The sequence below is a fragment of the Hermetia illucens genome, chromosome 1, assembly GCF_905115235.1.
Source record: "Hermetia illucens chromosome 1, iHerIll2.2.curated.20191125, whole genome shotgun sequence".
In the NCBI taxonomy this organism is placed as follows: domain Eukaryota; kingdom Metazoa; phylum Arthropoda; class Insecta; order Diptera; family Stratiomyidae; genus Hermetia; species Hermetia illucens.
In genome coordinates, this window is record NC_051849.1 from 197,741,595 (window position 1) to 197,754,130 (window position 12,536).

Genomic DNA, 12,536 nt, shown 5'->3' on the forward strand with positions numbered 1-12,536 from the left:
GTCCTCCGGATTTTGCTGACATTTTCGCCTAGGTCTTTTAGGTCGGGGTCAGATTTAACCTTTTTCATAGATAGATAGATGTCCACTGCTGGAGATTACAATTGCCTCTGGGGGTACTAGCACCTTTGGTTCCATTTTTGTTTTTATTCCCGACCTTAGTCCAAGTTCTTATTTTCCTTTAGTTTCGCTTCGCTAGCCGGCATTCCTACTTTGGCCACTTTGGGCCCTTCTGAACTTTTAGTTCCGTTTGTTGTACTGGTCAAGACCCCTTTTTTCCTTTTTGCGGCCTGTTGATTCCCCAAAACTTCCCCCTCTTTGTCTCGCACTCTCTTACTTGATCGAAGGTCTATGACCTTGTGCTTTGGTGTCACTTTAGTCGGCTGTGACACAGTTGGGGCTGGGATGTCCGGCGTTTCGTTAGGTTTTCTTTCTTCTTCCTGCGACCTATTGTAAAGCACCCTGATAGTTCTCACCATATTATTGATGGCTTGGCGCATGTTGTGCTTGTCCTTGATGAATTCAGATAGCTCAGCTATTTGAGTCCCAAGCTGCATAAAAGGTAGTTTTTGTGGGTCAGGGGTCTGTTATCGGTGAGTCTTGGCCAGATTACTCCTTCTACTGACTCCTTCACCTTTTTCAATTGTTGAGCTCCCATGACCTTTTCCTTTTGCCGGCTCTGGTGTTGGAGGAGGTCGCAAAATTGATGGGCTTCTCCTGAATGGATCTTTTTGCTGCTGCTTCGGTAGCTCTTGCTCAGATCCGATGGGTGTCGAAATTGAGTTTGGGCCAGCTATCTCCTTCTAGCCCATCATTCCCTCCTTTGCACTTCCTTCTCTAAATCTAAAACACTAGTAGCATTAGATGCCATGGTGGCCAAGTTGTCCCGGGAGCCCACTTGCTCACTCCCAAAAGCTGAAGGTACTGGGGTTCCGAGCCCCTCCACCGTAACTACCTTCTCAATTCGTCCATGTTAGTTTTATTTTCTGGGTGTCCTTCCCATAGCCATTTTGGTCCATGCACCAGAGATGAGCAAATACTAGCCCATGCATAGTCAGAAAAGAAGAGTGCATGAACACATCTTTACACATCAATAGGTCCACCTGGGGTGGCGGGATCTGGCGACTCCTCAGAGGTCCGTCTGTCCGTCTGTTTTTTTGTCGGTTTGTCTGTCTGCTTGTCCGTCACACGCATTTTTTTCGGAGACGGTTAAAGCGATTGACAGCAAAATTTGCTGGAAAGGTGGGAACTGTGAACCCTCACGCCTACAGTGAGTTACATCCTTTTACGCTGAATTTAAGGGGGGTCCTCATATATGCAAAAGGGTTGTGTAAATTTTTTTTTCACCAAATATAGTCATGTGGCGTAAGAAATGAAAGGTCTCGGTTAGTACTTTCCGAAGCTGGTCTTAGTTTTGATATTTGTTGGAAAGGTGGGGAGTGCGGCGGGTTGAAAGCAATCGTTTCTTTAACGGGCCCATTCTCAGAAACTACCCAACCGAAAAATCTGAAAAAAAATCTATATGGTACCTAGCCTCCGAAATATTTTCCATACCAATATTCTGTCAAATAAAGTTAATAATAGTAAATTACTTTAATTTTTTGTAATCGGCTGCAAAACCCCCCTTCAGTTCATCCTATTACCACGCACTTTTACTAACAAAGCTATAATAGGCCAAAGTTGTCGCTTCAACACTTTGCTGGGAATTCCGTCTAGCCCTGAGCTTTTTCGTCCTTTATTGACAGGACCGCTTTTTCTAGTAACTTTGCAATGAAGAGTGGGCATTCCTCAGTATTCACTTCTTCATCGACAGTGTCATTCGGATGGGGTGGACAGGACAGGATAGGTATGAACCCAACGTGGAACTATAGTAGCCGGGAAAAAACACCCACCCGTAGTCAAAAATAGCTAGGCAAGGACACCCAAGGAACCAAAATGAAGGACGAACGTTGGGGGGGAGACCAATTTACAGTGCAGGGGGTCTGAATCCAAACACCGGCGGCTTTTAGGTTCCTAGCCGTCGATATCCTTCCACTACAGTGCCTCGGTGATAGATTAGTTGACCACCGCATTGAATACTAGAAGCAACCTGGAGAAAGAGGCATTTAAAAAGAGTGTATCACTCCCGAGAATGCCAAAAACACGGAACGATGATTCATCAGCTCATAGGGGAGTGACTATCCTTAGACGGGAGTATCGCAGGAACTAGTGCTCAGGAGCAACTCAACTATTCTTTGATCACTCCCGAAGTTAACGTTGATGAAAGAAGGTAATCAGGGAAACTCCCGCAAGGTTAATTAATACGAAAGTGTCCAGTGGGGTAATCATACAGAGGAACGAAGGAAGAAAAAATGCCTTCAAGAAAGCAAGTGCCATTCAAGCAATATCCATCAAAATCCAAAGTTTGGTAATCTTGAAAAGAGGAGTAGAGAGGGAACGAACGATTATTCTCGGAGGACGCTAAAAGGCAAAAAACATCTCACCGGCAAAGCAGAAGGCTAACAAAGTGACCAAATTTATGGAAACAGTGTCGCCGGCTTCAGCTGACCTAAAGGGAAAGCCTCAAAAAGGAACCAAGGAAGCATTGACCATAGTTGGCAGAAAGAAAAGTGCGAAACGTAAAGAAGATTACGGCCCGCATTGATTATCAGAAATGTTAAATATGATCCCGATCTGATGGACTTTGGACATAGCGATAGCCGAATTAGATGCTCCCAAGTAGGATGTTTGATATTGGAGCTGAAGAATTCTCCTGGAAAAACGGTTGAAAATTTCGTTGGCAAGGTGGAGAAGTCCTTAGGGGCAGAGGTGCAAGTACGGGTCAGGAGCTTGTGATACAAATGTAAAGATATTGATGAAATCATGACCGAGGAGAATATCCCCGAGGCCCTGGGAGAACAGTTCGGGCCACTCAGTTTGCAAGTTTCCACAATCAGAGGATTGAGGAAGGCGTACAGAAGCACGCAAATGGTAACTATAAGCTTACGAGCTGAAGCAGCTTGCTAATTGCTGGTAGCTGGTAAAGTAAAAATAGGTTGGGTCGTTTGCGACTTAAGCGCTGATTTAGGTACTTGAATTTGGCCATATGCACTGATTACTGTGAGGAGTCAAAAAGGTACAGAAAGTGTGGAGAGAAGGTCATATGTTCAGGGAGTGCAAGGCTGACCCTAACTGTATGCTTTGCAAGAGGGAAATGGAGTCGATTGTCGATACGTTCCAGGTATCAGCAGATGACGAGTGTCTTGGAAAGCTTTGGAAGTCGTAAAGAAATGTGGTTGATACAAATCAGCCTCAACCACTGCGAGCAGTGTATGACCTACTCTCTCAGACCATCTATGAGAACGAAGTCGAGGTGCTCATAATTAGAAAATCTTCTCGCAGCAGTAAAAGTAGTGCTTGAGCTACAGATCTAACTGGCAAGGCAACAATATAGGCATCTAAGAACTGATGGAGTTGCAGGAAATTGGATTAATTGGATTAGTCAGGGTAGAAGTTGCTGACATCTACATAAATAGTTGCTATTGCTTCATCAAGCGCGACAATAGCAGAATTCGAGGAAATGGTAGGTATGCTGGTCTCAGATGCAAGAAATCGAAACGCCAGGCTGGTGGGGCAGTGCAAAGACGCGCTGAACCGTCCGGGCGGCACACTCAAGGTCACTCTCCTCTGGGTTCTCGGGAATAGGAATGACCGGGCGGACAGATTAGCCAGACAAGGCTCTGCTCTTGGCAGTCCTTGGGCGAGTACAGTCGGTGTTTCGCTGGCGGCTGTCGGGGGCGAGTCTCCTCAAACTACCTAGCAGCCGCGGGTCTAAGATAGCGAAGGCTTACCAGCTGTTTGGCACAGCTCGTAAGCCTTCGTAAGGAGAATTTGTCCCGCTTATAACATAGCCCGATCACAAGAGCTCCTGTGCCAGACGCGTGCAAATGCATTCAAGATTATGGCGGTGTGCACAGGGCACTGGCCCGTATTGGACCATGCCGCTAGGCTCGGCATACCCTACAATTCGGGTTGCGAAGCTCATGCACTTTCTCTGCGATTGCCCAGCTTTGGCTAGAGTCAGGCTCCGGACACTGGGTAAGCCATTCTTTCGGGACCTCAGAGAGATTTCTAGCTGCAGGGTAGGAGACCTTATTTCTTTCGTGAATGCTACGGGCTGGCTCTCAAAATCCGACCCGGCTGGACTCTGCCTAACTGTGTGGGTGAGAATCCACATGCCGCTGCAACCTGGTGCGGCAGTGTCTTTCTAAGATTTACCCCTACATCAATAAAAAAAGACAGGCGTTCGTTTTAATAAGGTTTTGTTTTACCCAAAACAGTTCCAACAGATGAGCATATGTACAGCTAATTTTAATTATAAGCGAATTGTTAATCTAAAGGTCAATAATATCAGCTTTTTGTTACAAAAAATACTGAATGACCGTTCTGTCTTCGAAAGGCCAGACATTATAAATTAACAGTGTAACGAATGAAATGGTCATAAATTATTAAAAACAACTTCTGTTTTCATTGACATATCCTTCGGCTTCCGTATATACCATTGAGGTCCGCTTATAAAAAACCCACGTAGCAAGCTCAAACAGACCCGTTTCGATAAGGTTACATGACTTTCCAGCAAGAAAAACCTTTACCGTTTCGAACAAAGTCTAATTCCTTTTATAAATTTATACCGCATTCCCGATGCAGTCCGAGACTACAACCGCGACATTCTTCCTTCACTTCCTTCGAGTGTACAATTCGTTAATTTACGGGTGCAGTAACATGAATAATGGCAGTCCCAATCACAGGAACATCCGGAAAGTGCGAGTTCCCAATTGGATGCAATTTGCATGAGACTAAAGAAAAACCAGCCACAAAATGACGGAAGCAATTACTCACCCGCCACGTTGGACGCGAAGAAAATAGCCACAATGGTTACACTTTGCCATTCATACTGTCCTGCCCCGTCCACATTTCATCAGGATCCTTGCCAAAATGGGACATCGCGTGATAGAGAATTTTTCTAGATGCCAACGGTAGGAAATGAAATTGCATTTCGCCTTCTCGAAGGCAGTAGTGGCGCCTTATCATGTGTTTGCGTTGGGGGAAGGAGTCCTTAGGGTGAAAATCGGTGGAATAAATTCAAATGTAATGAAGGTGGATTCCCCTTTGGTGTCACAACAACAGTCCACCGAGTTAGGCATTCACATCAAGGGTCTAATATCTGAGTATTCCCACCAAATTGTTTTGGGAAAAAGTCATTGCCTGCAGTTTATTCAAAGTTGTGATTTTAGGCAACTCTCCCTGGAAGCAGCCCCAAGCAATTTCGCTTCACTAATTCTGTACTATCAGCAATAAACGGGTCCACTCCTACACTGGCTTTCGGGGAGTCGCCAAACCCATCGTTGAATAGTTTGCAGTCAATAATCGGCGTTTGTTTGAAAAAAAGTTCGCAGGAGTCAGTCATCGCATCTACCTTCAATCAGAAAATCGAGGTTGATAGGAAATGTCACCGAGTGAAACTGGAGAATGCTGCATTCGTTACGCATCAGCCGTTCAGCTTTTTGTCGAGCTGCTGCCCATGGAGGGTGCATCAATCAATGCTTGGTGAAAGTCAAATGTCGATACGGTTGTGAATGCTGGCACCACCAGTCCTCACTGGATACTCAGCCGTCGAATCTGTGATCGAATATTAATGGAAAATGTGCAAATTAGGGTTGATGTGGTCAGTCAGTCATCCGGTCATTGGTCTTCAGGCATATTGAATTGATTTGTTTAGAAATATACATATACGAGTTTGGAAGGATATTTTCGTAGCAAATATGACGCGATTGGTTGGTGCAATGTGGGCTTTGTGCAATATGCGTAAGTGGAGCAAATTATCGATAACCTGGAAATGTTACTATTTGCAGGAATAGGACTTCATCATAATAAACAATTTTAGTCATGAACCTTTGATAAGTGAAAACAGTTTTATTGCGGGGTGGGTGGGGTGTATGAATACTACATACTCCAAACGCAGTCTATTCTCTGAATCGCGGTCCAAATCGAGGTTTTTTCGTCGCGAAAATGGCGGTCAACCTTAGTGTCTTTCCGCGACCCCGAACCTGTTTGAGATGGATAAAATTCGGTGAAAAAGTTGGAACGGTGAGGTGAAAATCTTCAAAAGAATGTGTCCAGTGGGTGGGATTTTTACCCACTAAAACCACCCCTGATTCCCGCTCTACCCCGTGGAACCACAATAAGGTATTATCTTTCTATTTATCCTATCTTCTATGTCCGATGTTTGCAGCCGCGCCTTCCTCACACCTTACGCTTTTGAAATTTGCCCTGGATCATTCAGTTCATCCTAATCCACCTGCGATGCTAGCATTCTCCTCACCACAATTTTTGGTATCAGCGCTAAAAGTTTCTTCTAGGTTTCTCTTTTCGCCTCTGAATCTCAGACAGCCCAGTAAGAAACTGGGTCAGATTATAAATAATCTACCGATGTTGTCTCCCCAAACCACTTCTTGATTGTAGGCATCAGCCTGTGTGTCCATCGGCCCTTTCACAAGTGCTCTCAATGTTCCTGCTATCTATTGACACATCTCCCCCTTTTGACTTTCTTCGTCTGCCACAAAGGCGACACTAATTTCAGATTGTACATGTTCGTCATCTTATCTGCCAAGATGTCAGTTGCCATATCTGAGACAGTTTTGAAGGCAGAAAACGCCCTTTGGGCTGTTCTCCTATAGACAGCACTCAGTTTATGGGCATTGCATGATATGTAAAATGTCATTGCCCAAATAGGAGCGGCATAAAGCAGGACCCACGTTCAGCATTATCATTGCCAGGGCCATATTCTTCGTGGATCTATTTTCCCAAGCAAGCATGTTGTTTAAAATATAATATAACTTCGTATCTATCATAATCACATAATCATCTATCATAATCACCGGCTTGGAAGTGATGAAGTGATTACCGATTCTAATTCGGGGGGAATTTTGCTTCCGGCGCTTCTGTTATTTCCAGTACAGTGCCCTCTAACTACGCGTTAACAGCACTGATTGCTTTGCAAGAGTATAATTCAGAATCCTCTAAATGCTCTACGGCTATAACTGGTGCTATATCATCCGCATAATCCACCGTCGTGGTCTCCTCTGGAATCGGAAGATTAGGTACATCATTGTAGATAATATTCCGCAATAGTGGATCCGGAGCATAGCCTTGTGGGACACCCGCAAAAACAACGTACTCCTGGGGTCCAAAGCCCCTTTCTGATAAATAGCTGTCGACAATAGGAGCGAGGTAGGTGGGAATATCAATCGCTGCCAGGGTTTTTTGTATTAAGATTCAACTGACCGAATTGAACGCATTCCTCACGTCCAAGGTTATCACCTACCAATATTTGCTGGAATTATCAAGAGCAGCTTCATGACACCCAAACTTATGAGGCACCGCTGCCATCTGGGTTTGGGGACGGCACCCACCTGTCTAGATTCACTATTTCTCAGCTTCTGTCTAACATCGAATGAGACGATGCCGAACCTGGTTGATGCTCTGGAGGGTGCTGTCTTGGGCACGAGTGTACGAATCCTGGTAGTAGTAGTTTTAAACATAGGATCCGCCCTAACGTTCCCACAGTCAAGCTGCCAAGGAAACATTCCCGACGTAAACTTTGTTATGGAAAACTTCTCGATAAGCGATTGTCAATGAACCTGATAACGATACTGAGACGAGTTCTTATATGTATTGATAGACAGCAGAAATTAACGAACTCTAGGAGGAGGCAGGGTCAATAAGAGGTAGGGCATGTGATCGGTGAGGATAACCACCCTCTAATTCGTCCCATCCGCTTTGGAGAAGAGTTCCTTAAAATATTCCCTGTTGCTTTGTTGGATGGCAAGCTTGAGATTTTTGCGGAATTCCTTGTAAACATACTCCTTTTGTCCTGATCGTTCCTACCTACCCCCTTCTGAGCGGTTCATCTAGGTAGATGGTAGGCTAATCCACGGCCAACTCTCAATTCCATCAGTAAATTGGTCTTCTACTGGGCGTGATCTTCTAAGCACGGACGCGTTGGATGATTTGGCGATGCAATGTGCCACATGGTGAGCTCTCTCCGCGGAGCCGCCTGCTTTAGCAAGTTGCCCTAACCACACTTTCAAGAAGCTATCCTCGTCTAGTGCTCTTGCAGCTCAGCGTGATGCCCTTCTCGGCTTTGGGTATCCTGTTTGCCTGCGTGTGGCAAGTTAGTTCAAAAATAACAGCCTGATAATAGCTGTTGGTGTAATCCTGGCTAATTTGCCAGGACATACGACGTACTAGGACAAGTTTAAGAAAGGTCAGCTCTACGATTGAGGAATAACACCCTTTGTACTACCTTTAGTAGTCAAAACTACATCCGACTGGCAAAAGCCCCTAATAGACCTCGGACCCTTATACTACTTGCGTCGAGAGTAAGGTTGCATAACATGTCTTCATGTTAGCATAAAAGCTGTATACGTACGCACCACTTCTTTTCGCTCAGACGAAACTGTTGACCGACTGACCCAAGTAGCATTCTATAGCTTTGGGATTGCTCGCGCACATGGCCCCTCTACCAATCGAGTCTGTGGACCATAGACTACCATCACGGTTTCTGTAGCGTTCACTTATCATGGTAATTTTAATCTGAGATGAAATCCTACAATAATTAAGGTTTTTTTGAATAGACCTCATTTTTTCAATGCAGTCAACGCCTTCCGAAATTCGGCTCATTTACCACTTTCGGCAATATGCCGTTTATCCCTTTTTTCCTATCCTTCGCCCAATAGGCATTGTTGTTTCAAGCATTAAGTATAATCCCTGGTTCCGTTACCTACTTTGCGCAAGTGCTGGAAACTGCCACAGAATATGTGTGAAGGTTTCATCACTCTCCTCACAGAAGCCGTAGTTATCCCTAGCTTCCCCAGATGGTAGTTGATGGGCATTACGACCATTATTTCTTGTTGGTTCCCATCTCCATATTATACCCCGGACTGTTACAGTCCTGGTAAGTTCGTCCAGTAAAGTTCCCTCAGCTGTTCCTCTTCGTTTGTAAATGTCGTGGATACGAATCCATTGCCGACTCCACAGAATGGCTCTGGCCCGTATAGCGGTGTAGCTCTTCCTTCCCTGGCCAGCTTATCTGCTGCCTCATTGCCTTCTAATCCGATGACCTTATTCAAAGCACCGAGCGTATTCAGCTTGTTAAGGTCTTTCCATACCAGCCTCCCCACATTCTCTAGTTTGGCTGAACCAGAGGTATGCAAGCGCCTGTCGGCGGAACTTTAGTATTTGTTATTCCATGGTCAATTTAAGACTTTTCGGATAGTTTTTCTCTCTTGGCCGACTCTGACCGCCTCAGATGGTCCTTGGCCATGCCCAATCAATTAAGTCATTATAGGTGTAAAGTAGAAGTAGGTTCTTATGTTTCTTATCTCCGAGGAAGCTGAGACCTTTGCAAGTGACCTGGCCTTGGTTATTACCGCTAATTCCGGGGGCAGTAGCTAAGGAAATTGCTGCAAGAAAGAGGTAGAGTAGTCTATGATCATAAGTGGAAGAACAGTAAGAAAGTGGAAATTTATGAACAGTCGCTCATATACTTGGTATATTGTTAAAAGATTGTCAATATCGTAATTGCAATTGAATCCTGCCAAACGCTGATTGGCTGAAACAGCTATAGATTGGTCATATAGAAAGTGGTGTAATGCAATTCGCTATGCGTCGTTCTTGTAGAACCGAAATAAAGTTAATTCATTTCATTCTTTGATAGCCTTAAGGATATGCGGCATATGGTGGTCAAAGGGTAGTATAGGTCCCAGAGCGAAACATGCATAAAACCTGGGAAACGCTTGCTGACCCAATACCAATAGGTTGGCGTTGGGTAGGGCTGACAACCCTACACGCAAAACCAACGTTACGAAGCCACAGAAAGAGCCTCGGAGAGTATGGACTTTACAACGACGAATCCGGCAACGACAAAGGAATAACGACTTGCGCATTTTCTCATGGAACGTGCGCTCCCTGGACAGAGATGGAGTTGCCATGTAGCCGCCACCCTGTCCCAATATAGGGCTGATGTAGCAGCGTTGAAGGAAATGCGTTGGACAAGTACCGGCTTCCTAGATAAGAGCCATGACACCATATAATATAGTGACTATCAAGTAAACCATGCTGGGAGAAGGTTTCTTAGTCAGCCAAAAAATGAAACCGGTTGTTATCGGCTTTGGAAATATAAGCGAAAAGCTATGCACTCTGCGTTTGCGAGGGTAATTTAGAAATTTAAGCCTTATAAACGTTCACGCCCCTACAGAGGAGACTGCAGAGTCGAAGAAGGATACCTTCTTCGAGGCAGTTGAACGAGCCCTCGAAGCCTGGGATTTCAACAGTCAAGTAGGTACGAAGCGCGTATTCAGGCGATATGTTGGCTCCCATAGCTTACATAGCGATACTAATGATAACGAACCGGGGGTTATTCAGTTAGCAGTATCGCACGGAATGGTTGTTCGAAATACCTGGTTTCCGCGGAGAACGGTCCACAAACATACGTGGGCCTCTCCAGACGGGACTTCAACCAAATTGACCACGTGCTCATTGAACGCCGCCACCTCTCAACCTTGATGAATGGCAGAAAATATAGGGGGGGGGCCAATGTAGACTCGGATCACTGTTTCGTTGGCATAGTACTCCGAGCTCGAATTCCAACACCGCCAAGAATCCCCTCTGACAATCAGGTTAATGTGAATACTGAAGCCATCCACACACAGTCCTTCGCAACACCTATAAGGGGGAAATGGTTGCCGCAATAATCGCAGTCAACATCCTGGAGATGAAGCATCAAAAAATGATCTTCACAATCACCTCAAGGACGTTATCATAAATACGAGTCGGAATGGTTGGTTCGACGATGAATATAAGCTAGCAACGGAACGATGTAATATTGCATATCGAGTAATATTACATTCTCAAAGAATGCGGGCACGCGCAGAGACTTATCACGAACTCCGTGGAGCGGAGAAGCGACTGCACTGACGGAAAAAGGAAGTCTGGGAGGGCCAACAAATCTGTGAACTTGTACAGGGAGCAACTGCACCAGGTGCGGGAGTTTTTCCTACAAGTCAGCGGGATGAAGCCGAGAACACCTCGATGCTCAGCATGCAGAGACAAAGAGGAAAATCTGATTTCCGACATAATGGGCATATTGGAGCGATGGGTATTTTGATGAGCTACTGAATAACCAGAACATCGACGAGTTGGAGGTCCCGTCAACTGAAAACAACGGACAAATACTGCCACCACAAAGTATAGAAGAAACAGTCCGTGTAATTCATCGGCTTAAAAATCATAAGTCGCCAGGAACCGATGGAATTACAGCCGAATTGGTTAAATATGGAGGCGACCATTTACACGAAGCGATTCATCAACTTGTACTCAAGGTATGGGACAGCGAATCAATGCCTGACGACTGGCAACGGGACATTATCTGTCCCACACATAAAAAGGGAGATATCACACAGTGCAGCAATTAAAGAGGCATCACTTTGCTGAGTACCACCTATAAGATATTTTCCGCTATCTTCCTAGGCCGAATAGCCCCATACGTCCAGAACACCATTGGCACATACGAAAGAGGCTTCACTACAGGCAAATCAGCAACAGATCAGATTTTCTCTCTCCGGCAAGCGATGGAAAAACTGCTATATAGCTACTAGTTACACCATCTTTCCATTGACTTCAAGGCAGCCTATGATAGCATAGCCAGGGTAAAACTGTACACGGCCATGAGAGGATTCGGTATCCCAATTAAATTGGTAAGATTGACTAGGCTGATTCTTACCAATGGGCCAGGCCAGATAAAATAATTCGACGTCACCAAAGGCCTGCGACGAGGGGATGCCCTATCATGCGTCCTATTTAATCTGGCTCTGGAAGGTGATCCGTGATGCCGAGAAAAATACGAGGGGTACGATCCTCTTTAAGTCCACCCAACTACTAGCACTGGTCAAACGCGAACAATAAAGATAGGAGGAGAGTTGATAATTTCTCTTATCTTGGGTCGAAAATCGCAACCGATAACAGTTACGACGATGAAATCCGCGCATGGTTGTTGGCAGCCAACAGAGACTATTTAAGTTTACAAAAACTGTTTCGCTCGAAACGTCTCACCATAGGGTCAAAGCTCTTACTGTACAAGACAATGATCTTGCCAGTCCTTATGTATTCCTCGGAGACTTGGGTTCTTCGCAAGAAAAATGTCGAACTCTTGGCCGCGTTCAAGAGAAGAATCCTCCGAAGATGTTTGGCCCCCTACATGAGGATGGACGATTCCGTAGCCTACACAATGACGAAATCTATGAGCGATACCATGACCGTCCGGTTGTGGATAAAAGCCGGTTCAATAGGTTGCGGTGGACGGATGACCTAATCCATATGGATGAAGATGATGCAATCCGAAAAGTCGATAAGGGCAATATCTATGGTAGAAAATGAAGACGCAGCTTTTAGGGATATTGAATTGCGGACCTCGGCGCAAAACCGGAATGTCTGGACCGGAT